The sequence below is a fragment of the Carcharodon carcharias genome (assembly GCF_017639515.1).
Source record: "Carcharodon carcharias isolate sCarCar2 chromosome 27 unlocalized genomic scaffold, sCarCar2.pri SUPER_27_unloc_1, whole genome shotgun sequence".
NCBI classification, from domain to species: domain Eukaryota; kingdom Metazoa; phylum Chordata; class Chondrichthyes; order Lamniformes; family Lamnidae; genus Carcharodon; species Carcharodon carcharias.
The window spans coordinates 450,740-478,715 of NW_024470624.1; the positions used below are offsets into that span (position 1 = coordinate 450,740).

The window sequence follows — 27,976 nt, forward strand, 5'->3', positions numbered from 1 at the left end:
GTCCCCGTCCCCCTCCCCCTCCTCGAGCCAAGGTTTCCAAGCAACTGGCGGACGGCTCCGGCTAGAGTGAGAAGCCGCTCGGAGAACTCGGGAGAGGAGAAGCTGCACATGTGCAGGAGACAGCCCGCCCCCTCCTTTCATGCTGAGGGATTGACCAATGGGAAGAACTGGAGGACCGGAAGGACGCTGGTCCTCCAACCAATCAGAGCGCGGGCTATGTGTGACTGACGATTGAGCTTCGCAGACTAAAACTTTCTCCTGTGTCCAACATCTGTGAGTAAAACACTTTCTTTTCTCCCCCTTTCCATTACTTTTCTCATTCTGGGGGCAAATTGTTGACTTGCAGGAACTGAAGGGAAAGGAAGTGAATCAATTTCAAGGAGAATCAGCATTTGTTTTTATAGACCCCAAGGGGATCAATATTGGGTCCTTGGTATCTGCCCGGGTGGGGGGGTGGGGGGGGGAGGGGCACCAGACCTGGCCTCAGTGCCACAGGAGGCAAAGCCAGGGTTCCTGCTCGTCACCCTGATCCCCTGGCTGGGAGGGAGCCTGGGGTCGTATTCATCAAGAATGTGCCCCCCTCACTTCGATCCCGGAGGGTCATTCGGGAAAAGGTGGAGCCAACGTGCAGCTAGTGCCAGGGTGTGAAGGGTGGACACTGAGAGGCTGTTTCCCCCTGGCTGGGGAATCTAGAACACGGAGGCACAGCCTCAGGATAAGGGGCCGATCATTTCAGACTGCGATGAGGAGAAACTTTTTCACTCAGAGGCTTGTGAATCTTTGGAATTCTCTTATCCATATGGTTCACCAATCCCTTTCAGCGAAGGAAATCTGCCACCCTTACCTGGTCTGACCTACATGTGAATCTGGACCCACAGTGATGTGGCTGACCCTTAACTGCCCTCGGAAATGGCCGAGCAAGACACTCAATTGGACCAAACTGTGACAGAAATGTCACACCTGATGGGCTGCATAGGCTCACAAAGTGGCTTAGCCCCAGCTTCTCAAGGGCAATTAGAGAGGGGCCACAACTATTGGCCTTGCCAGTCACTCCTACATTACATGAAAGGATAATAAAATCCCGGTGTGTTGTGGGTCCTCAGTCACGGAGTATATTCAAGCGAGAGAATGATAGGTTTTTGAATATTATAAGATGAACGGATTTGGAGACAGTGCATGTCAGACATGATCTTACTGAATGACAGAATAGGCTTGAGTTGCTGAATGGCCTCCTCCTGCTCCTATTTTTTATGTTCTTATGTTACCAGGATCATCAGAAGAGATTGGGAATAATTAAAATGTCGAGTAATCAATGAGGACAGAAAGAGGGAGGGGAGTGAGTGTGGGTGGGTGGGTGAGGAGGATTTACAGATGAGATGGGCGGACAATTGAATCCAATCAAAAATGATCTGTTCTGAATTTGTATTCTGTACTCACAGTGATGTCTTTTGAAAACTCCTTTTACAGGACATTAGAAGAGGAGGATTTGCAGACAGAACCTTCAAATGAAATGTGACATCAGGACCTGATAGAATCACTCGATTCATTGGGACCTGAATATCATCGGCCTTTGAATCTAGAAGGAGAAATGTTTGTCTGTTCCGCCTCCTTCGAAAGACTTTAAACATCAGTGTGACTGGAAAAGCATCAAAACACACACGCCCGAGTGAAAGTGTTCGAGTGTACTGACTGTGGAGAGAGCATCAACCAGTTACACAGACTGAGAAACATCACACCATTTACAGTGGAGAGAAACCTCACATGCATTCGCTCAGGACAAGGCTTGAACTGATCGTCGAATCTGGAGAGACACAAGGATACCCAAACCATGGAGAAACCGTGGAAGTGTAGGGACTGTGGGAAGGGATTAAAAGTCCCGTCTGAGCTGGAAACTCATCGGCGCATTCACACCAGGGAGAGGCCGTTCACCTGCTCTGAGTGTGGGAAGGGATTCACACAGTTATCCCACCTGTAAACACACCAGTGAGTTCACACTAGGGAAAAGCCGTTCACCTGATCTGAGCGTGGAAAGGGATTCACTCAGTTATCCAACCTGCGGAAGCACTGGTGAGTTCACACCGGGGAGAGGCCATACTCCTGCTCTGAGTGTGGGAAGGGATTCACTCAGTTATCCAACTTGTTAACACACAAGCGAACTCACACTGGGGAGGGGCCATTTACCTGCTCTGATTGTGGGAAGGGATTCAGTGATTCATCCAACCTGCTGCCACATGAGTGAGTTCACACTAGGCAGAGACCATTCACTCGCCCTGTGTGTGGAAAGGCATTCACTCCTTTATCCAGCCTGCTGAGACACCAGTGTGTTCACAGGTGATTCCAGAAGTTGGATTCTGCTGTTTTTGCTGCTGTTAATCATATCCAGGTCTGAACCATGTTCATTCTGACACTTGGTGAAGTTGGAGGGTCAGAGGGTTTCTTTCTGCTGGCCTGGCCGGCTTCACGACTTTGCTGCCAGTGGGCTGATGCTTTTTGAGCCTAGGAGTGCATATTTCCACTGAAATGATCCCAAAAGCTGTTGAATGACATTTATTTTATCCTGGATAGTAAATAGTGTTTTTCCTACCACTAGAGGTAGATTTGAAATAAATACATTTGTGAGAAATGAGACATTGAATGAATGATACTTCTCAGCACAGGTACAGAATTCTTACAGAATTTGTTGTATTACATAACTTTTAATTGGAAAACCACATAAATAGTCTCTAGAAACTAGGCTCAGGGTCAATCAGATGGTAGTGTAGTGGTCATGTCAGTGGATCCAAGCTAATACTCTGGGACGTGGGTTCAAATCCCACTGTGGCTGTTATGTGAATTTGATTAATTATGTTTGGAATATAAAACTAGTCTCAATCATGGTGACCATGAAAGTATCATTGGCTGTTGTAAAAAACCATCTGGTTCACTCATGTCCTTTCGGGAAGGAAATCTGCTGTCCTTATGTGGTCTGGTCTGTCTGTGACGACAGAACCACAGCAATGTGGCTGACTCTTTACTGCCCTCTGTAATACTGTAGCAAGATCTCAGTCTTTGAGGTATTAGAAATGAACAACAAATGCTGTCCTTGTCAGCGACACCCGCATCCTATGAAAGAATTTTTGACAAGTCCCTGGAAATGTCGAGATCTCCTGTTTCAGGTTTCCATGTCGACGTTGCTCACTGGATAGGACAGCGTCTTGTTGCCTCTTCTCTGTACAAGTGCCTGAGAAGAGCTAACAAATGGCCCTCAGCAGGAGGTAAACTCAACGTGTTGCTGAAAAGAGAGACACATTGAAGCTTTTCGTCTGGCACTCAGCAACATTTGAGCAGCAGCTGAAGCTCACTGTTTCACGCTGCTGCTATGCAGTAGCAACACGAGTGGTGTTCCCCACTAACAGGATGCTGCCGCCAAACCAAAAAGGCATTCTGCCTATCAGACAAATGTGTAATGTGGGACATGAATTTTAGTGCCAGTGTGATGCTAGTTTTAGGAAATAGAGATAGTTTAAGGAAATTACATTTGTATTTGTGGGCGTTAGGAATGAGTTTTAGCTTTAATGTTAAAGTTTGATTTGTATTTCTGTATCTGCATGTTAATAAAGGTCAAATTGAGTTTTAGCTTCACTCTAAAAGGTACCAGCATTTTTAATGAGTTTTGTGACTCCTAAAGAGAAGTTAAGCAAATAGAAGAGTAGAAAAAAACGGTACGTCTGCCTAGCAACAGGGGCCCAGAGAGACAGGTCCCTCCCACAGACACACAGAAAATCTAAAGAAAGTTTGTTTTGAAAGCTGTTGGAGTTCAGCTGGTTTTGAAGATGCTGCCAGAGAAGCAGCCTAGAAGGGCTCAGGCAGCCTGTCCCAGGCTAAGGAAAAGACCTCAAAATCTAAGGGGATGAAACAGGGGAAAGTCCCAAGCAGATCTTCTAGTCAAAAGAAGGACAGGAACCTCGAAAAGATCCTGTTAAATAAAGTTAAGAGTGAGGGGCAGAGAGCTTCATTTTAAAGGTCCAGGCACTTTCTCCAGTGCCTCTATTTCTAAAAATAGTGACATGCTGTCGAAGCTTTTTGTCTTAGACTTATCAGGACAAATTCACAGGAGTTACAATTGTAAGTGCAGAACAATTTATACTGCAAGAGAAGAGAGTGCTGATTAGTTAGCAAATGGAATGTGATTGGCAGCAGTGTTGCCATGGAAAATGCACCAGGGAACAGTTCACTGCCATGCTTTTGTTTAAATTCAAACCAGGCAAGTCAACTCTGATTGGTCAAGGTACAGCCATGGCTAATGAACCAGGGAATATCTATCCCCAAACTTTTGTTTAGTTGAAAAAGGCACAATGCTCCTTCTCTCTGCAAACGACAGGGCCCTGTGCGTAAAAATATGTAGCTTCTCGCACGAGTAAGTGAGTCACACTGCAAGACCAGCTGATAATCTTAAATTAGTTGTCAGTGTAATTCTTAGCACAATCTGGATTGTTTAGCAAGTGCTGTTCAATCATGGAATCACATTTCATGTTGGACACTATGTTTTGAGATTTGCAAGCACGGGCTGGTTGAGTACAGTCAGTACTCTATCTGTTGTGAACAGCTGAGGGGACATGCTGTTTGATACGACCCGCCAGTTGGGACGTACACCCTACATACCTGGCATCGCACTGGCACTGAAATTCATATACCACGTCACTCACTTGTGTGACAGGAAGAATGTCTTTTTGCCTTGACAGCAGCATCATGTTAGTGGGGAATACCACTCATGTTGCTACTGAATAGTTCTGTCCCACCAAACGACTATTTGCTCCTATCTCCTTTTTCTACATGGAGGTCACAAATGTTAACAGTACATCCAGTGGAGTCTAACTATGGAACAAATCAGGTGAAGCATAACCTCCCTGCTTTTCAAATCTTTCCTTTTCAAAATGAACACTTTTATGGACTCCTCACTCACTGAGGCTAATAATGAAAACCCCAGTATAACTGACATGTATTTGAGTGACAAATGATGAAGTGTTGGTTTGGAGCCACAAGTTTCAACTTCTCATTGATCCTCTAGCACCTTTCTGTCTCTCTATTGCTCATGTCAATGACAGCCAGGCGACGGAGCTGAGGGCTGAATTTAGCTGAGAATAATGGGGCCTGCGCCCCAGTTGGGAAACTGCCATGGGAGTCGCACTAATAGAGAGACAGGAAGGTGCTGGAGGACTGACTGGGAAATGGGCCTCCAACCAATCAGGGCACGGGCAAACAGGGGACAGATGAATTAAAAAGAAACCATTTGGGTCGAGAACATTGTGCACATCCTTTTACTCTGATTGTCTTTAATCCTCAAGTTTTTTTTGTTTTTTTAACCATGTTCTATTTCATCAATCAACTTTTATCAGTAAAATTATTTGATTTTGCTGGACTTTCCATGATTAGATTTCTGCACTTTAAGGAAAGTGGGTGAATGGGGTTGGCAGGCTCTTTAACAGAAAGTGAGTCCCTCTAAGGTAATTGGCAAAGGAGCCAGAAGGGGAGATGAGATTTTATTTTGGACATAGTGATGAGCACAGAGATTTGTAGAGGTTTTACATATTGCATTGACTGGTGCCATGGCATCTGGGGTAGACCAGGGAGCATTTACATGGAGATGGTGCTTCTACCCAGAGTGTAATGGTAATGCTGCTGCACTTTGATACTACTGCTCAGACATGAGCATGTGTCAGGTCTTATTTATACTGAATAAAATCTAACCACTGTCACCAATAAGGGTTATCACTGTGAATCATTTCAGCGTTTGGTAAAAGGGGATAAAGGGTTAGTTGACTCTCTGAACCCCATTTTCTAACATCGCTGTGTCAAAAATAAAATCTCATCTCCCCCTCTGGCTCCTTTGCCAATTACCTTAGAGGGACTCACTTTCTGTTAAAGAGCCTGCCAACCCCTCTCACCCACTTTCCCTAAAGTGCAGAAATCTAATCATGAAAAGTCCAGAAAAATTAAATATATTTACTGATAAAAGTTTATTAATGAAACAGAATGTGGGTAATAAACAGGAAATGACTTGAGGATTGAAGACAGCCAGTGTAAATAGATGGGCGCAATGTTCTGGACCCAAATGGTTTCTCTTCGGCTCCTCTGTACCCTGTTCCCGTGACTCCCCGCTTTGGACACAGGGGCACTGAATCGCGGGGGTCGGGTCACCATCAGCCCCGGTCACCCCCTCCTGTGCCCCGATTGGTTGGAGGCCCATTTCCCAGTCAGTCCTTAGCACCTTCCTGTCTCTCTATCAATGTGACACCCATGGCAATTTCCCAACTGGGGTGCAAGCCCCATTATTCTCAGCTAAGTTCAGCTCTCAGCTCCGTCGCCTGGCTGTCATTGACATGAGCAATAGAGAGACAGAAAGGTGCTGGAGACTCAAATGGGAAGTTGAAAGTTGTGGCTCTAAACCAACAATTCAACATTTGTCAGTCAAACACTTGTTATGTCTCCTGGGGTTGTTATTATGAGATTTAGACACTGGCAGCAAAGGGTAACTTTCCATTTCTAACTTTGTATTGTTTATAGTGTCAGCCGTGGCTCAGTGGGTAACACTCTCACCTCTGGGTCAGGAGGCTGTCGGTTCATACCCGACACCTGGGACCTGACAAAAAAAATCATAAGCCCACATTCCCAGTGCCAGAACTGAGGGAGTGCTGCACTGTCAGAGGTGCCTTCTTTCAAATGAGATATTAAACAGCCAGCCCTGTCTGCCCTCTCAGGTGGATGTGAAAGATCCCATGGCCACTATTTCAAAGAAGGGCAGGGGAGTTATCCCGGTGTCCTGGTCAACATCCATCCCTCAATCAACTTCACTAAAAACAGATCATCTGCTCATGATCACATTGCTGTTTGTGGGATGTTGCTGTGTGTAAATTGGCTGCTTTGTTTCCTGCATTACAACAGTGACTACACCTCAAAAGTACTTCATTGGCTGTAAAGCACTTTGGGACGTCCTGTGGTCGTGAAAGGTGCAATAGGAATGCAAGTCCTTGTTTAATTGTCAGCAAACTTGGATATATTACACTCGGTCCCTCATTGAAATCACTCATAGAGATTGAGAGCTCATTTTGTGTATAAACCTCCTGTTTGACACCTTTCCAGACGCATTTTGAAAATCCAAACACACCACATCCAAGATGAGCAATTGTTTTGTTTTTAAAATCACAGCGAGTTGTTGTGATTTGCAATTCACTGCCTGAAAACGCGCTGGAAGCAAATTCAACTGTATCTTTCAGAAGGGAATGGGACAGATTCTTGAAAGGAAAAGAAAATTGCAGGTCGATGGAATTAATTTGACAGCTCTTTCAAAGAGCCAGCAGGAGCACGATGGGCCGAATGGCCTCCTTCTGTGCACTATGGGCCTCGTGTGCATTGAAAGGGAGGGGATCATCTTCAATTATGGGTGACATATTAAAGAAAGCAGTGCCTCCTCTTCTTTGTATGTTTAGTTTAACACTTAAATCTCCCCTTAACATTCTCTGAAGTGGCAGATGGAATTTCCTACAGAAAAGTGGGAGGTGATGTGATTTAGCAGAGGGGATAGGGAGAGGAAATGTAGACTTAATGGCACAGTTCTAAAGAGTGAGCAGGGACAGAGGGACCTGGGGGTTCATGTGCAGAGATCATTGAAGGTGGCAGGACAGAGTGAGAGAGGAATTAGCAAACCACATGGGATCTTGGGCTTCAGAAATAGAGGGATTGAGAACAAAAGCAGGGAAGTTTTGCTGAACCTTTATAAAGCTCGGTTTAGGCCATAACTAGAGTATTGAGTCCAGTTCTGGTCACCACATTGAGGAAGGATGTGAGGGTTCCTGAAAGGGTGGAGAGGAGATTTACCAGAATGGTTCCAGGGGTGAGGGATTTTAACCACAAGGTTAGGTTGGAGAGGCTTGGAGCAAAGGAGGTTGAGGGGAGATTTGATAAAGGTGTCCAAGATTATGACAGGTTTAGATAAGGTGGACAAAGAAAAGCTGTTCCCATCAGCTGATGGTACAAAGATGAGGAGGGACACAGATTTAAGGTTTTGTACAGGAGATATATCTACATCACCGTTCCTTCACTGTCACTGGGTCAAAATCCTGGAACTCCCACCCTAACTGCACTGTGGGTGTACCTACAGCACATGGACTGCAGCAGTTCAAGAAGGCAGCTCAACACCACCTTCTCAAGGGGCAATTAGGGTTGAGCAATAAATGTTGACTTAGCCAGTGACACCCACATCCCATAAAAGAATGAAAATGAAAAGATATGGGGGGGACATTAGGAGGAACATTTTTACACAGTGAGTGGTGATGACCTGGAACTCGCTGTCTGCGAGGTGGGTGGAAGCAGAGACAGTGAACGGTTTCAAAAGGAAACTGGATGGGTACTTGAGGGAAATAAATTTTCAGGGCAACAGGGATAGAATGAGGAAATGGGACTAACTGGTTTGCTCTGCAGTGAGCCGGCATTGATCATGATGGGCTGAATGGCCTCCTCTGCCCCAATGACTTAGTGATCTCCATTTAGAAAAAGGAAAGAGAGGCACTGGAGAAGGGGCAACAAAGATTCACAAGAGTAATTCCAGAACTGAGAGCATTTAACCCTCAGGAAAGGCTGGGGCTGCTTTTCTCTAGAAAAGAGAAGACTGAAGGGTGACCTGATGAAAGTCTTTAATATTATGAAGGGGTTCAATAATCCAATAGAGATTTCATGAGAAACCTCTTTGCCCAGTGAGTGGTGAGAATGTGGAACTCACTACCACAGCGAGTGGTTGAGGTGAATAGAATGAATACATTTAAGGGGAAGCTAGATACATACATGAGGGAGAAAGGCATAGAAGGATATGCTGATGGGGGAGATGAAGAGGGGTGGGTGGAGGCTCATGTGGAGCATAAATACTGACAGAGACCAACTGAGCCAACAGAGACAAATATATTTATATTAGATCTACCTGTAGTGGTAGGAAAAACACTATTTACTCTCCAGGATAAAAGAAATGGACTTGATCAGCTCTGCTGAACGTGTGCACTCCCAGGCTCAAAGAGCATCAGCCACTGGAAACAAAGTCGTGAGACCGCCCAGTCCAGCAAAAAGAAACTTTCCAACCCTCCCACTTCACCAACTGTCATAATGAATATGGTTCAGTCCTGGAGATGATTAACAGCAGCAACAACAGCAGAATCCAATCCCTATAATCAGTTATGAACTCGCTGGTGTTTCTGCAGGTTGGATGAATCACTGAATCCCTTCCCACACTCAGAGCAGGTGATTGGTCTCTCTCCAGTGTGAACTCGCTGGTGTGTCTGAAGGCTGGATGATGTTCTAAAGCTCTTTGCACAGTGAGAGCAGCTGAACGGTCTCTCCTCAGTGTGAATGCGCTGGTGGGCCATCAGAACCACAGCAGTTTTGAAGCCACACCCACAGTCAGAGCATTTAAAGGGTCTCTTAATGGTGTGACTGGCATGGTGTCTCAGCAGGCTGGATGACTGAGTGAATCGCTGTCCACACACGGTGCAGGTGAACGGCGTCTCCCTGGTGTGAACTCGCTGGTGTGTCAACAGGTGGGATAACCGAGTGAATCCCTTCCCATACTTAGAGCAGGGGAATGATCTCTCCCCGGTGTGAACTTGCTGGTGTGTCTGCAGATGGGATGACTAAGTAAATCCTTTTCCACACACACAGCACATGTATGGCCTCTTTCCGGTGTGAACTTGTTGGTGTGTTTGCAGATGGGATGACTGAATGAATCCTTTCCCACACTCGGAGCAGGTGAATGGCCTCTCCCCAGTGTGACTGCGTCGATGGGTTTCCAGCTTAGATGGGGATCTGAATCCCTTCCCACAGTCCCCACATTTCCACAGTTTCTCCATGCTGCTGATGTCCTTGGGTCTCTGCAGGTGGAACAATTAGTTAAAGCATCGAACACAAAGAATATGTGTACAGTCTCTCACCACTGTGGATGGTGCAATGATTTTTCAGTATGTGTAACTGGTCAAAGCGCTTTCCACAGTCAATGCACTGCAACACTCTCACTTGGGTGTGTGTCTCGGTGCTTTTCCTGTTCCACTGATGTTTAAAATCTTTTTGAAGCAGACAGAAGAAACAAAGATTTCAAATGGGAGATTCAAAGGCCGACGATATTCTGGTCCCAATGAATGAAACGACTCTGTCAGATCTTAACATGATGTTTGGTTTGAGATTTCTGTCTAAAATCCTTCCCTTCTAATAGCCTGTAAAAGGAGTTTACAAAGTCATTACTATCAGGACAGGGTAGAAAATCAGAACAGACAATTCTAGTTGTTATGGAACATTCTTTCTTCTCTCGCTCCACACACTCTCCCTCCAATCTCACTCTGCTACACCTAATTCTCCTGAAGGTGCCGCCGATTCACAGTGATCATCAGATCGATGCTCACCATTTCCTCTCCTGCATACAAAGACCTAAAAATTTTCATGCAGCTCGCTCAGCTACATCTTTATTTAGTGGACCAAAATGTAAACTGTTTTTTCCCTGATTCGAGATAGAGGGTGGATGTGAGCAAGACCTTTTATTAGGTACCAAGTGGTCCTGACCTGGAAGTCACTGCCTAGGGTGATGGAAGTGGAGAACATCATGAATTTGAAAATGGAATTGGATGGGCAGTTGAAGGAAATAAACTTACAGAGGAACGGGGATATAAAGGGGGAATGGGAGTGAGTGGATTGCTCTACAGAGAGTCGGCATGGACTCGAGTTGCTGAATGGACTCCTTCTGTACTGCAATGACTCTTCTATTTATTCATCGGATGTGGGCATCACTGGCGAGTCCAGAACTTATTGCCCATCCCTAACTGGCCTTGAAAAGGTGGTGGTGAGCTGCTGCTGCTGGAAATGACTGGAAATATACACAGTACTATATTAAAAAGGTAGAAATAATAATAAATGGATTCTATTCCTAACCAGAAATAATATATTTAATGTGTACCATATAACAGCACTGGACATATCTCTGTCCCATATTAATTTACTGTCCCCTTAAATGTCAGCCATCTCCTGGGGAAACCACCCCTTTAATGGTGAATATGAGGAAAGAGACCATCCTTTTAGCCAGACAAATAAATGTGTCAAGCTGAGGGAGCAAAGGATCTCAATGTCTTTAAGAGAGAGAGAGAGACCTGGGCCAACCTTTCCAGAGTCTGCACCCTCCCTGGATTCACTTCCTTTCCCTTCAGTTCCTGCAAGTCAACAATTTCCCCCCAGAATGAGAAAAGAAATGGAAAGGGGGAGAAAAGAAAGTGTTTTACTCACAGATGTTGGACACAAGAGGAAGTTTTAGTCTGTGTGAAGCTCAATCTTCATTCACACAAAGCCCGCGCTCTGATTGGCTGGAGGACCAGAGTCCTTCTGGTCCTCCAAGTATTCCCATTGGTCTATCCCCAGGCAGCGGAAGCCTTCGCGTGGGTGGGAGACCCTTTGACACACAAAACAAAAACAGAATTACCTGGAAAAACTCAGCAGGTCTGGCAGCATCGGCGGAGAAGAAAAGAGTTGACGTTTCGAGTCATGAGGACTCGAAACGTCAACTCTTTTCTTCTCCGCCGATGCTGCCAGACCTGCTGAGTTTTTCCAGGTAATTCTGTTTTTGTTTTGGATTTCCGGCATCCGCAGTTTTTTCGTTTTTACCTTTGACCCACGTGACGGCTGAGCAGTTAGCCAATGTGGAAAAGCCAGTCTCCGCACATGCGCATCTTCTCCGCTCCCTTAGACATGCGCAGTCCCGGGCCGCCCGCCTTCGCGGCAGATGGAGCCGTTTCCCCAGCGCCGTGTGTTCTCGGAACCCCGGCCGCCATTATTCATCCGGAGCCTAGTCTCCTAACTCTTGGGACAGGGATGGAAAGTGGGGGTGGGGGGCGCAGTGACTCCGCCCTGACAGAAAGTATATGTGGGTAGTCACTGGATTTGATTGTAACGTCCCTTTCGGAGAGGAGAATTATGGAACAAATTAGGAGGAGGAACGTAGGATTAATTAGGGTTGCAATCAAGAGGGTGGAGGGAGTGTGTGGGGGACGGAGATTTGTCGTTGCAGAGGGAGGAGGATTCTCTCTCACATAATCTATGACAACTAACATGATGAGTTCTGAATTTCTATCCTGTACAGACAGTGATAACTTGATGATGTAAAGCTTGCTGCCTCCCTTCTTAATCTTAAAGTGCTCGATCAGGTCAGTCCTCAGCCTTCCCTTCTCAAGACAGCAATGCCCCAGCCTGTTCAATCTTTACTGTAACTTAAACACTCTCAGTCCTGCTATTGTCCTTGTGAATCTTTCCTGCACATTCTCGAGTTCTCCTCTGTCCTTATTATAATGATGGAGACCTAGAACTGTTCACACTATTCCAAGTCTGATCCAATCAAGGCTCAATACGAATTTAACATGACTTCCCTGCTTTTCAAAGCTATTTCTCGAGAAATTAACCCCATTTTTAGGCTTTGGAAAGAGTGCAGGGATTTAGTACGGTGACAGGAATGAGGAACTTCAGTTATGTGAACACACTGGAGAGGTTGTTCTCCTTAGGGCAGCAAAGGCTCAGAGGAGATGTGATAGAGGTGTTCAAGATCGTGATTGGCTTCCATCAAGTAAATAAAGAGAAACTGTTTCCATTGACAAAAGGTTTGTTAACCAGAGGATACAGATTGAAGGTGATTGACATAAAAGCCAGAGGGGAAATGAGGAAGATAAGTCTTTACACAGTGAGGTGTTGTGATCTGGAATGCACTGCCTGAAAGGCTGGTGGAAGCAGATTCGACAAAAGGAATTGGATAAATCCTGGAAGGGGACTAGTTTGCAGGGCTCATGTGGAAAGGGGAGGATAGTGGGACTAATTGAGTAGCTCTTTCAAAGAGCCAGCACAGACATGATGGGCTGAATGGCCTCAATGGCAACAAAGGGAATTGGATAAATACCGGAAGGGGACTAGTTTGACAGTAACTTTCCCTTTCAAATCTTGTATTGCCTTATAGAGTCAGCCATTGCTCAATGGATCACTCTTTCACCTCTGAGTCAGGAGGCTGTTCGTTCAAGTCCCAGTCCAGGGACCTGAAAGCAAAAATCACATCCAACATTCCAAGTGTCAGCATGGAGGGAGTACTGCACTGTCAGAGTTGTTATCCTTGGATGAGATGCGAACCTGAATGCAATCTTGGGTGGATTTATAAGTTCCCATGGCAACTATTTCGAAGAAGAGGGGAGTTACCCCCGGTACCCTGGCCAATATTTATCAATCAACCTCAATAAAAACATATCATCTGTTCATTCTCACATTGCAGTTTGTGGGATCTTGCTGTGTGCAAATTGGCTGCAGCCTTTCCTACATTAGAATGGTGACTACATTTCAAAAGTACTTCATTGTCTGTAAAGCACTTTGGGGTGTCATGTGGTCAGGTTAGGCACTATAGAAATGCAAGTTTTTAAATTAAAGATTTATATTATCTTGTTATCTGAAACTTAATTGATTTCAGTCTCCCGCAACTTGCCATTTAATAAATTCACTTCGGTTCAGACAAGACTTTAACCAATTAAAGCAAAGGCAGAATTCTCTGGATAGTAAATTTAAAAAGAAGTTTATTAAAAGAAAAATGTTTACTTAATAACTTTAAGACATTGGCTTTTACAACTTAAATGGTGATCAGTCTGTAGAAGCGTAACCCTCTCTGGCTCCTTCTTTGACAGTAATTTCCTTGGAACTTGGCCTCGGGAGTCTTCAGTACTTGGCTAGCAAGGGAGACCTTCAGAACCTCTACTTTTATCCCCAAAGTGACCATTACCTCACGTCAGAGTTGGGCCTGTTGTAACATGACAATTGGTCAATTTGGTGATTAGATTAATTTAATCGATCCCCAATTATTTACACCACTGTCTCTCATTATCTTAGACAATAGAACTGTTTCATACTATCTTTATCTGATTCTATACGATCCCTTATTCAGATTCAAATTTTGAGGCTAATCAGAGTTTGAAGATCTCTCTTACATTTATCTTCATTGCACATTCTTTACATACACAGAAATTAAGGTTTTACATTTTTACTGCAAATAAAACTCACTCTTTTACAATAACTTCTGATTCATTAACTGTCACTAAATTAAGGCTCAATACTTATTCAATCATCTGCTGCTGACTGGTAGTTAATTAAAACATTAATTGCAGAAAAAAGAGAGATGTCGGAGCTTTTCATCTTGCACTCATCAGGACATTCGCAAGAATACCAAATGTAAAGGGAACAACAATTTATACTTCATGAGAAGAGGGTGCTGATTGGTTGGAAAGTGGACACTGACTGGTAGAAGCTTTGCCATGGAGAATGCAGCAGTCAACTGATGAGTGACAGTTAACCGCCAAGCTTTGTTTAAATTCAAACCAGGCATGTTGACTGATTGGTCAAGGCATTCACCTGGGGAATGAACCAGTTGTCATCTGTTTTGTTCAGTTGAAACAGGCGAAAGTGTGTCCATGTTCTGTCTGCCAAGAGCAGGGCCCTGTGTATTAATGTCGCTTCCAGTACACCTGAGTGTGTCACACTGCGAGCCCAACTGACAATCTTAAACTGGTGGTCAGCACAAATCTCAGAACATTCAGGATTGTTTAGCAAATGTTGTTCAATCACGGAATCACATCTAATGTTGGTCACTGTGTCTTGAGTTTTGTAAAACCCAGTATAACTGAATTTCATTACTTAATAATTACCTGTTTCATCACTGGGCTTTTAATACAAGATCAATATATTGTTAATGAAGAAAAGTTACAGGGTGTGGAACAGCTGCAGGAAGTCTTATGTGAGAGTTAAAAGGTTTCCTTGACCTTGTTACTTATAACAGTGAATACAGTGTGAAAGTGATGGATTTTTTAAATTAAATTTGATTACCCATCCCTACCTCCAGTTTCCTACATTACAACAGTGACTACACTTCAAAAGTGCTTCATCGGCTGTAAAACACTTTAGGAGGTCATGAAAGATGTGAAAGGAATGCATTTTTTTGGCCAATTGTCCACAAATTTGGATATATTACACTCGGCCCCCACATCAACATCACTAATAAAGATGGAGTCTTAATTTTGTGGAATAACCATGTCTTTCACATAATTTGAAAAACTCCAAACACACTATATCCTGACTATAGTCTAACCATTATTCGAAACAAATTGAACATAACCTCACTGCTTTTCAATTCTATCCCTCTAGAATGGAACCCGACATCTGGGCCCCACACTTTAGGAAAGATGTGAAGTTCTTAGAGAGGGTGCAGAGGAGATTTATGAGAATAGCACCAGGAATGAAGGATTTCAGTCAGCTGGAGAGATTGGAGCAGCTGAAATTTCTCTCTTTTGACCAAAGAGTCATTCGGCAGAGGAGGCCATTCAGCCCATCGAATTAGTGCCCACTCTCTGTAGAACAAACCAGTCAGTCCCAGTGCTCCCTTCTATCCCCAAAGCCCTGCAAGTCTATTTTCCTCAATTGCTCAACCAATTCTATTTTGAAATCGTTCATTGTCTCTCCATCCACCACCCTCATAGGCAGCGAGTTCCAGGTCATCACCGTTCGCTGTGTAAAAATATTCTTCCTCATATCCCCCTGCATCTCCTGCCCAAAACCTTTTCTCTGTCCACCTTATCTAAACCTGTCATAATCTTGTGCACCTTTATCAAGTCTCCCCTCAACCTCCTTTGCTCCAAGGAGAACAATCCCAGCTTCTCCAACCTAACCTTGTCACTAAAGAGCAGAAAAGTATATATCTATAAATAAATAAATATAAAGAGTGATGTGACTGCTGATGAGAATGTTTGTTTGAACTGTTGGCACGAGTGTGAGATTTGGAATTTGAATCTTTCCTGAATGTTCTGGAACATTTCTTTGGAGCCTGGACTTTTCTGGAATCATCCGAGACTGCTGTTTGTCATCAGCCAGTCAGTAAGAACTTGAATTTTTTACCATTAGATGAAAAGAAACAAAAACACACCTTTCCACATTGAGACTTTTAATCACTGAAGTGTTTTGTTTTGCTCACTGCGGTTGAGAGTTGGAATTTGTGGAATTTTTCCCTGATGAAGCAATAGAAATTGACAGAGAAATAGAAATTATGAAACGTGTTGGAAATATAACCTCAGAAGAGGTAAATAAGCCCCAGTGAATTATCCTCAGTGGAGGAAACTTGAATCCAAGTAATTTCTCAATCATCGTATCATCAGCATCGTTTTCAGTAAATTTTGGAACATTACACAAACACCCTCAGGAAAGGAGCAGTTTTTGAAACACAGAAGGTCACCCTCAGCAAAGGAGACCAAAAAGATGATTGCTATTTTATTTGATTCCATAATGAAGAACTGTCGATCTGGCAAGATCATCCTGACCGGAAAAAGCATCCTCAGAAAAGGAGCAAATTCTGAAACACAAGGACCGTCCTCAACAGAAGAAACCTACATCCTCGAATAACACCCTGAACCATATTGGGGCAGCTCAGTCCCATCGGAGAAAAGAATTTTATAACACAAAAAGCCGGCCTCAACAGAAAAGTCCAACAAACTCTAGCAGCAGATTGGATCGATTTTAAGGGTGGGTCCCATTTTAATTGGTTTCTTAGTATTCGAATATATACAAAATATTTTGGTCAAAAACTTTTCTCAATTTATTAAGATTATTTCCGTTTTTGTCTCCTTTTGTTCTCTATCCTTTTTTAAAAAACATAATTAAAACCAGACTAACAAACATCCTGATTTCCCTACTATAACCTTCTCATCAATCTCCTGGACAGGCCTCCAAGGCAAGGTGAACTCTACAATGGGGATGAATTCCATCTCCATTCCCCCTGACCCAAAAGAGAATTTTGCAATGTCAGTAAGACTAATATATAAAATGATTTAAATGATCCACCGTTTAATGTGATTGGAAGAAAAAGAAGGTGCCCAGAAGGGAATTAGGAGACAAGCAGAACAATTAACACGATCAATAAAACCTGCGAACCTCACAGAGGAAACCACAAAAACACTGGCAAAAAATTGAGAAAATTGGGCCGGCGAAACGAGACGAATCCTCACTGAGCATTCCACAACAAATCGAAAGGAACGAGATAATAAACAGAAGGAAACCATTCAAACTAATAGATTGGAGGAAGCTGTTTCAAAGGCATCGAACTGGGATAAAAAGAAACTGAAAGAAAAATTTGGCTTTAGAACAATTAATGAAATTTTAAAAACCATATTTGTGCCTGCTTTGGGAAAGTGAGGTGTCCTGTTGTGATGGGTCAGGGTGAGGCGCTGTCCCAGAGCGTGAATGGCTGAAGCACACTTCCAACCACACCACCAGTGAACAGCTGGAAGACGGGCCTGGAACCCCAGAGCCTGAGTTGCCAAGGTCTCAGCACTCAATGGGTCAGGCTTCATCAAAAAGGATTCAAAATAATCCAACAAATTCACCTCAGACAATGATTCTCCACAGCAGTCCTCGTGACACCGAGACTTTCTCTGTTCCAAGAAAGGAAGATATGTCCGGACTCAGAAAACAAATCAGAGCCAGAACTGACATCACAAACAGTCCTTCCACAATTGCCTCCGTCAATCTAATGAATGGTTTTGTGAAAAAAATATATTCTGACGACTTAATTACAAAACAACTTCCATTACAAGAACAGGAATTCGATACAATTAAACACCAAACCAGAAAACACGTAATGCAAGCATCCAAACCCGAAAATATTAAACCTCCAATAAAAACTCCTCATACCAAAGCCACAAAAAGCCAACCAATCCATTTTGTATCAAATTTCCAAGGGGACCACCAACCTACCATGAAATAATGGGAAACCATTCGAGACCATCAACCCCAGTGAGACAAAGTAAAATCCAATTCCCATCGGCCCGAGGTCAATTACAGACCCTAACATGTACCTAAGGAAGGGAGCGCGGCCCAAAACACCGATCAGAGCAGTAACCAATAAAAATGAACCCGATACATGGGCCTCTGGGGGTGGAGACTGGAGTCAGCCACATTTACAGAGAATAACAGACAATATCAAACCATCGGTGACTCCGATACAAACTGTGGAGTCCCCTTTTCTGGAGTTGGGTCCACTCCAGCCACAGGGAGGGGTTCCCAGTGATATTGAAATGAATTGAAATCTTGACAGCGCTAATGGGACCAGTGAACATAACATATCGAACAATACTTGCTGATCCTGAGCCAAGCACCCGAACAGACCCCACAGAACTTAGAGATTCCCCCACCCACACCCCCCAAAACATTTTCAACACCTGAACAGACAAGTTGGAATCGAATGAAACCATTAAAGATCCCAATCCAGGCAACAGGTTGGTCTGATGTGGCTCAAAGCTCTGAAGGTAGTGAGACCGATGAAATACAAATACCTGACCAGAAATATGAGTCATCTAACTCACTGACCACAACATCGAAATGGAGACCTAGCCAACAAAGTAAAACAATAAACACAGTCACAAAATACCCCAAATACAAACCAAAAAAATAGAATCTGGACAATAATCCCAGGGAAACTGATACTAATAATAGGGGGATTCCAACCTCTCCAGGATTCACAATTGCCCCAGTACAATAACTCAAACTGATTGCTTCCCAGCAGCCAAATGTATACATGTGACGGCGATCTTAGATAAACTACACTGCTGCCCAAACATTAAACAAGTAATAATTTCAGTTGGAATAAATAACCAAACTCAAACACCTCTCACGGCAATTAAACTACTTCAAATATTATTAAAAAGGGCAAAAAATGAATTTCCAAATGCCCAGACTGGGATCCCTGAACTAAACTACAGTAAAAATCTCCCACAATCGCCAAAGGACACAATCATGGAATTAAACCAATATATTAAAGAACAAACATATATCCCAGCAAAACCAAATATATCCTTTGGAGTAGAATCTGACAACATCCATTGGACTCAAAACACAACTAATTCTATTATCAACAGCTGGATAAAGTGTTTAACCTAAAAGGGAATCAAACGCTAGAAAAGGAGCCTCTAAATCTAAAGGAAACAATAATGAACATTTCTAAAACATTTAAACCCACATTAATACAGGAAAAAGTCCGAAACACAGGCTTAACTTTAGTTCCGGTAGTGAAACAGCATCATATCCAAATTCAAACACAGACACATTTTACAGAAAAATTAAACTTTGAGACTTTTTCAGTGTCTCAATCTCAGATAGGCAACAATTTCCACCCAAATCAGACTGGATTCCACTGAAAAGTAAAATAAACCCAAAAATATTTCATTTCATCAAAACAACCCAATCAGAAACCAAGATGATTCCCCATTGAAAGGATAAACAAAACCTCAGAGAAGAGAAAAACAAGCACTTGGGTAATTAACATCCCACACAGATATTGTTCTAAAACCAGCGGACAAAGGCAGCAACATTGTTATCGTGGATCGACAACAATACCTTTTGAAGCTTATAGCCAATTGAAAAATACAAATCACTATCCCAAATTGACTAAACCCATATATCAAGAAACACAATACCAGGTTACAGACATACTGATAAGACTTAAAAATTCCAAATACATGAATCAGAAACAAATGGAGAATCTAAGGGGACAGCACCCACACCTACAAAAAAGTTACATACTTCCCAAAATACATCAACATCCAGATACATGGACAATAGCAGGACACATACCTCCAGGTAGACCAATTATTTTGGATTGTGGTTGTGAATCACACAAAATAGCAGAATACATCGACTCATATTTAAACTCCTTAGTCCACAAATGTCCAAGATACATGTCATTTTGTAGAAATAGTGAATTCACTTACCATAACCCCAGTTGGCATACTATTCACCATGGACATTGACAGTTTACACACAAATATAGAAAATTATTGAGGAATTCTGGCTGTTCAAAATGCCTTCGAGAAATATCCACAACTGGATAGACCAGACATAATTATAATCTGATTATTACACCTAGGATGAACCAGGAATGATTCTGAATTTAACAAAGAAGATTATCTTCAAGTTAAAGGGATGGTGATGGGTAAAAAATATTTGCACCATCGTATGCTAAAATATATATCTGGCGGAATGGGAGGAAACAGTTTTTAAAAAAAAGTCCCAGGAAACCATTACACTATCATAGATCAAAGAACAAAGAACAAAGAAAAGTACAGCACAGGAACAGGCCCTTCGGCCCTCCAAGCCTGGGCCGATCATATTGCCCGTCAACTAAAACATTTTGCACTTCCGGGGTCCATATCCCTCTATTCCCATCCTATTCATGTATTTGTCAAGCTGCCTTTTAAAAACCACTACCGTACCTGCTTCCACCACCTCCTCTGGCAGCAATTTCCAGACACTCACTACCCTTTGCGTAAAAAACTTGCCCCGCACATCACCTTTATAGTTTTCTCCTCTCACCTTAAATCTATGTCCTCTAGTAATTGATTCTTCCACCCTGGGAAAAAGCTTCTATCTACTCTGTCCATGCCACTCATAATTTTGTAAACCTCTATCAAGTTGTCCCTCAATCTCCGTCACTGTAGTGAGAACAATCCAAGTTTCTCCAACCTCTCCTCATAGCTAATAACCTGCAGACCAGGCAGCATCCTGGTAAACCTCCTCTGCACCCTCTCCAACACCTCCATATCCCTCTGGTAATGTGGTGACCAGAATTGCATGCAATATTCCAAGTGTGGCCTAATCAAGGTTCTATACAGCTGCAGCATGACTTCCCAGCTTTTATACTCAATACCCCTGCCTATGAAGGCAAGCATGCCATATGCCTTCCTGACTACATTATCCACCTGCGTTGCCACTTTCAGTGACCTGTGGACCTGTACACCCAGATCCCTCTGCCCGTTGATGCACTTAAGGGTTCTGCCATTTATTGTATAATTCCTGCCTATATTAGACCTTCCAAAATGCATTACTTCACATTTGTCCGGATTAAACTCCATCTGCCATTTCTCCGCCCAAGTTTCCAACCGACCTATATCCCGTTGTATCCTTTGATGATATGAGGGGAGTTTGGTCCCATAGTGAGTCAGAATTTGAGGATTTTGTCCACATTCTTAATAATCATCATCCATCCATAAAGATCCAAATCTCAACCAATCAAGAAAAGATTAATTTCCCAGACACTACAGTATTAAAATTGGAACAAAAAGATGATAAACATAAATTGGCAACAGAAGTTTTCTTTAAAACAACAGACACACACACACACTCTCACATATCCAAAGTCACCATGCTAAGTGTACATTCCCAGGATTAATCAAATCACCACTGGTGAGATTCCATCATATTTGTACAAAAATGTGTGGGGGTAGGTTTCAGAACCTGAGAAGTCATTACAGGAAAATTATCTCTGCAACACACGTGGAGAAAATGAAAATACATTTTCAAACCCTGGGACAGGCAGTCAGCTGCACCTAGAGGAGAGTGCGAGAGGAGGACCCTGGGACAGGCAGTCAGCAGCACCTAGAGGAGAGTGTGAGAGGAGGACCCTGGGACAGGTAGTCAGCAGCACCTAGAGGAGAGTGCGAGAGGAGGACCCTGGATTGGCAGTCAGCAACACCGAGAAGAGAGTGTGAGAGGAGGATCCTGGGATAGACAGCCAGCAGTACCAAGAGGACAATATGAGAGGAGGACCCTGGGACAGGCAGTCAGCAGACCTAGAGGAGAGTGTGAGAAGAGGACCCTGGGACACACAGTCAGCAGCACCTAGAGGAGAGTGTGAGAGGAGGACCCTGGGACAGGTAGTCAGCAGCACCTAGAGGAGAGTGCGAGAGGAGGACCCTGGATTGGCAGTCAGCAACACCGAGAAGAGAGTGTGAGAGGAGGATCCTGGGATAGACAGCCAGCAGTACCAAGAGGACAATATGAGAGGAGGACCCTGGGACAGGCAGTCAGCAGCACCTAGAGGAGAGTGTGAGAAGAGGACCCTGGGACACACAGTCAGCAGCACCTAGAGGAGAGTGTGAGAGGAGGACCATGGCACAGGCTGTCAGCAGCACCTAGAGGAGAGTGCGAGAGGAGGACCTGTCAGAGCTGAAGTGCGATGTCAAAAGGAAAACAGGTAGGTGATTGGTGGGTATCTCTTCCGTGTCTCTTTTGATTGGCCAACTGGTTTAAAATCAGGTGAGGTTATTGTAGCTGAAGACTACAGTCAAGAAATTCACTCTTAAAATATTTAACTAATTAATTAATTAATTAGAAGGCAACTGGGCAGGCGATGTGTTGTAGCTGTAGTATGTGGGAGCTGGTGGACACCGGTACGATCCACAGTGACCACATCTGCAGCAAGTGTTGGCTGCTTGAGGAACTGCAGCTCAGAATTGATGAGCTGGAGTCCGAGCTGCGGACACTGTGGCGCATCAGGGAGGCGGAGAGTTACCTGGACACTGTGTACCAGGAGATAGTTCACAGAATCACACAGTGCAGAAGAGGCCCTTAGGTCCATCGAGTCTGCACCGACACGTGAGAAACACCTGACCTACCTACCTAATCCCATTTACCAGCACTTGGCTCATACCCTTGCAAGTTATGACATGCTAAGTACTCATTCAGGTACTTTTTAAAGAATGTGAGGCAACCCGCCTCCACCACCCTCCCAGGCAGCGCATTCCAGACCATCACCACCCTCTGGGTAAAAAGATTTTTTGTCACACCCCCTTAAACTTCCTGCCCCTCACCTTGAACTTGTGTCCCCTTGTGACTGACCTTTCAACTAAGGGGAACAGCTGCTCCCTATCCACCCTGTCCATGCCCCTCATAATCTTGTACACCTCATCGGGTCACCCCTCAGTCTTCTCTGCTCCAACAAAAACAACACAATGCTATCCAACCTCATCCCAGGCAACACCCTGGTGAATCTCCTCTGCACCCCTTCCAGTGCAAACACATCCTTCCTATAATGTGGTGACCAGGACTGCACACAGTACTCCAGCTATAGCCTCACCAAGATTCTGTACAACTCCAACAAGACCTCCTTACTTTTGTAATCTACGCCTCAATTGATAAAGGCAAGTGGCCCATATGCCTTTTTCACCACCCCACTAACATGCCCCTCCACCGTCAGAGATCTATGGACACACACACCAAGGTCCCTTTGTTCCTCAGAACTTCCTAGTGCCATGCTGTTCATTGAATACTTCCTTGTCAAATTACTCCTTCCAAAGTGTATCAGCTCACACTTTTCAGGGTTAAATTCCATCCACCACTTATCTGCCCATTTGACCATGCCGTCTATATCTTCCTGTAGCCCAAGACACTGTTAACCACCCGGCCAATCTTTGTGTCATCCGCAAACTTACTAATCCTACCCCCCCACATAGTCATCTATGTTGTTTATATAAATGATGAATAATAGGGGAGCCAGCACAGATCCCTGTGGCTCGCCACTGGACACTGGCTTCCAGTCACTAAAGCATCCTTCTGTCATCACCCTCTGTCTCCTACAACTAAGCCAATTTTGAATCCACCTTATCAAATTACCCTGTATACCATGTGCATTTGCCTTCTTTGTAATTCTCCCATGTGGGACCTTGTCAAGGTTTTGCTGAAATCCATATAAACTACGTCAACTGCACTACCCTCATCTACACACCTGGTCACCTCCTCAAAAAATTCAATCAAATTTCTTAGGCATGCCCTCCCTCTGACAAAGCCATGCTGACTATCCCTGATCAAACCTTGCCTCCCCAAGTGAAGATAGATTCTCTCCTTCAGAATTTTCTCCAAAAGTTTCCCAACCACTGACATGAGACTCACTGGCCTGTCGTTCCCTGGCTTATCTCTACAACCCTTCTTAAATAGCGCAACCACATCAGCTGTTCTCCAGTCCTCTGATACCTCCCCTGTGGCCAGAGAGGAATTAAAAATTTGGGTCAGAGCCCCTGCAATCTCCTCCCTTGCCTCCCTCACCACTCTGGGACACAAATCATCAGGACCTGGAGATTTGTCCACTTTTAAGCCTGCCAACACCTCCAATACCTTGTCACTCCCTATATCAATTTGCTCAAGAACCTTGCCGTCTCTTTCCCTAATTTCAATACCTTCATCCTCGTTCTCTTGGGTGAAGACGGATGTGAAGTATGCATTCAACGCTCTACCGATGTCCTCTGGCTCCACCCATAGATTGCCCCCTTGGTCCCTTATGGGCCCTACTCTTTCCCTGGTCATTCTCTTCCCATTGATATACTTATAGAAATCTTGGGATTTTCCCTACTTTTACCAGCCAGACCTTTCTCATATCCCCTCTTTGCTCTCCAAATTGCTTTCTTAAGCTCTACCCTGCACTTTCTATACTCCACTAATGCCTCCGCTGATTTGCTTCCCTTGTACCTGCTAAAAGCCTCTCTTTTTCTTCTCATCATATCCTGAATCTCTCTGGTCATCCATGTTTCTCTGGGCTTGTTACTACTTCCTATCACCCTAGAGGGAACATTTTGAGCCTGTACCCTCCCCATTTCCTTTTTGAACCCCCACCCCCCCCACCGCTGTTCCTCTGTTGATTTCCCCACAAGTAGCTGTTCCCAGTCTACCTTGGCCAGATCCTGCCTTATTTTACTGAAATCCGCTCTCCCCCAATCCAAAATATTTTTTTGAAACTTGTCTATTTCTTTGTCCAAAACAAGCTTAACATCCCTTAGATTAATTACAGCAGATTTGGACCATGGTCAGGGACAGGAGGGTGTGACTGCGAGTGAGGCAGGTATGTGGATCCAAAATTTAGCTTTGGAGGAGCCTCAGGCAGTGCCCTTGTCCAATAGCTATGAGGTTCCTGCTCTTGGTGTGGATAAGGGCACAAACTGCAGGAAGGATGGGCGAACTGACCACAACACCGTGGTACAGAGCGCCATTCAAGTGGGGGGAGAAAAGACAAATATAGTAGTAATAGGGGATAGCATATTTAGGGGAATAGAAACTGTTCTCTACAGCAAAGACAGGAAAGCCCAAAGGCTCTGTTGCCTACCTGGTGCCACGGTTAAGGACATCTCTTCTGGGTTGGAGAGGAACTTGGAGTGGGAGTGGAAGGATCCAATTGTTGTGGTCCATGTAGGTACCAACAACTTAGGTAGGACCGGGAGAGATTCTGCTGAGGGACTACGAGCAGCTCGGGACTAAATTAAAAAGCAGAACCACAAAGGTACTAATCTCCGGATTACTACCTGAGCCACGTGCAAATTGGCATAGGGTAAATAAGATCAGAGAGGTAAATGTGTGGCTCAAAGATTGGTGTGGGAGAAATGGATTCCAATTCATGGGGCACTGGCACTTGGGGCACTGGCACCAGTACTGGGGAAGGAGAGAGCTGTTCTGTTGGGACGGGCTTCATTTGGACCATGCTAGGGCCAGTGTCCTGGCGAATTGTATAACTAGGGTTGTAGATAGGGCTTTAAACTAATTAATAGAGGTGAGAGTTCAATTGAAGGGAAGTTTAAAAAATCAACAAGAAACGAGAGAGCAGGGGTGCAGGGTAGTGAAGAGGTGAACGATAATGCAAGTATAACAGGAAAGGGCAGGAAAGATAAGCAGAAGAGTTAAGCGGAAATCAGAACCACAATGAGTATTACTGGTTAAAAAGTCAAAGCTTAAGGCCCTTTACCTGAATGCACGCGGCATTTGTAACAAGGTAGATAAGTTGACAGCACAAATAGAAATAGATGAATATGACTGGATGGCTGTTACAGAGATGTGGTTCCAGGGCGACCAAGACTTGGGGACTTAAAGTTGAAGGGTATTCGATGTTCCTGGAAAATAGGCAAAAAGTAAAAGGAGGTGGGGTAGCTTTGTTAATAAAGGAAGGTATCAGTGCAGTGGTGAGTAGTGATATAAGTGCAATAGATTGTGATGTGGAGTCAGTTTGGGTGGAAATAGGAATAGCGAGGGGAAGACATCACGGGTGGGAGTCGTCTATAGGCCCCCAAAGAGTTGCATCACTGTAGGACAAAGTATAAATCAGGAAATAATGGAGGCATGCAAGAAGGGCATTGCAATTATCATGGGTGATTTTAATCTGCATACTGACCAGACAAACCAGATTGGCAGGGGTAACATGGAAGATGCATTTGTAGAGTGCATCAGGGATTGTTTCTTAGAGCAATATGCGTAGAACCTACCCGGGAACAGACTATTTTAGATCTAGTAATGTGTAATGAGGTGGGATTAATAAACAATCTCATAGTTAAGGATCGTCTAGGGGGCAGCAATCACATATTGGTAGAATTTCAAATTTAGTTTGAGGGTGAGCAACTCTGGTCTCAGGCCAGTGTCCTCAACTGAAATAAAGGCAATTACAGAGGTCTGAAGAAAGAGTAGTCTAAAGCAGGTTGGGTTAATAGATTAAGGTCAGTGGATGCGCAGTGGCAGACATTTAAGCAGATATTTCATTACGCTCAGCAAAAATTTATCCTGGTCAAAAAGAAGGACTCGATGAGAAGGATGAACCACCCGTGGTTAACAAAGGTGCTCAAGGAGAGTATCCAATCAAAAACTAAGGCATACAAAGCTGCAAAAACTAATGGTGGGCCAGAGGATTGTGAATTTTTTAGGAACTAGCAGTGGATGACTAAAAAACTCATGAAGAGGGACAAAATTAATTATGAAAGTAAATCAGCAAGAAATGCATTTAAAAAAAACAACAAGAGCTTCTACAGGTAGATAGAAGAAAAGAGCTTCGAAGCGGTGCAGCCCATCTCCATGGCAATGTGGCACACTTTGGGAAGTTCCAAACAGAGGTGCAAACTAAATAGCTTTTACCTTTAAGAGACTCTTTGATATGATGATCCATATGAAATATGAATCAATATATTCACAATAAGGTTCAAAGAGCATCAGCCCACTGGAAGCAAAGTCGCGAGACCGGCCAGTCCAGCAGAAAGAAACCCTCCAGCCCTCCCACTTCACCAAGTGTCAGAATGAATATGGTTCAGTCCTGGATGTGATGAACAGCATCAATAGCAGCAGAATCCAACCCCTGTAATCACTTGTGAACTCGCTGGTGTCTCAGCAAGTGGGATGAATAAGGGAATCCCTTCCCACACTCAGAGCAGGTGAACGGCCTCTCATTGGTGTGAATTCGCTGGTGCGTCAGTAGGCTGGATGACCGAGTGAATCCCTTCCCACATTCCGAGCAGGTGAATGGCCTCTCCCCAGTGTGAACTCGTTGGTGTGCCAGCAGGCTGGATGGATCACTGAATCCCTTCCCACACACGGAGCAGGTGAATGGCCTCTCCCTGGTGTGAACTCGCTGGTGTTTGAGCAGGTTACATGACTGAGTGAATCCCTTCCCACAAACAGAGCAAGTGAACGGTCTCTCCCCAGTGTGAATTCGCTGGTGATTCCGTAGGTTGGACTGTTCACTGAACCCCTTCCCACACACAGAGCAGGTGAATGGCCTCTCCCCAGTGTGAACTCGCTGGTGTGACTGCAAGTGTGATGCATCTTTGAATCCCTTCCCACACTCGGAGCAGGTGAACGGCCTCTCCCCAGTGTGAATGCGCTGATGTATCAGCAGATGTGATGAATCTTTGAATCCTTTCCCACACTCAGAGCAGGTGAACGGCCTCTCCTCAATGTGAATGCGCTGGTGAGTCAGCAGATGTGATGAATCCTTGAATCTCTTCCCACAATTAGAGCAGGTGAATGGCCTCTCCCCAGTGTGAGCTCGCTGGTGTTTCAGAAGATTCGCTGAGTGTGTGAATCGCTTTCCACATACGGAGCAGGTGAGCGGCCTCTCCCCGGTGTGAACTCGCTGGTGTGATATCAGATGGGATGAATTACTGAATCCCCTCCCACACTCTGAGCAGGTGAATGGCCTCTCCCCAGTGTGACTGCGTCGATGAGTTTCCAGCTCAGATGGGAACCGAAATCCCTTCCCACAGTCCCCACATTTCCACGGTTTCTCCATGATGCAGGCTTCCTTGTGTATTCCTAGGTTTGACAATCAGTTGAAGCCTTGTCC

General features: G+C 44.2%; 1 pseudogene; it reads right to left on the reverse strand.

Moving 5' to 3' along the window:
• Nucleotides 1-8,310: 8,310 nt before the first annotated feature.
• LOC121273569 lies at nucleotides 8,311-27,922 on the reverse strand (annotated as a pseudogene).
• Between the last annotated feature and the right edge of the window lie 54 nt (nucleotides 27,923-27,976).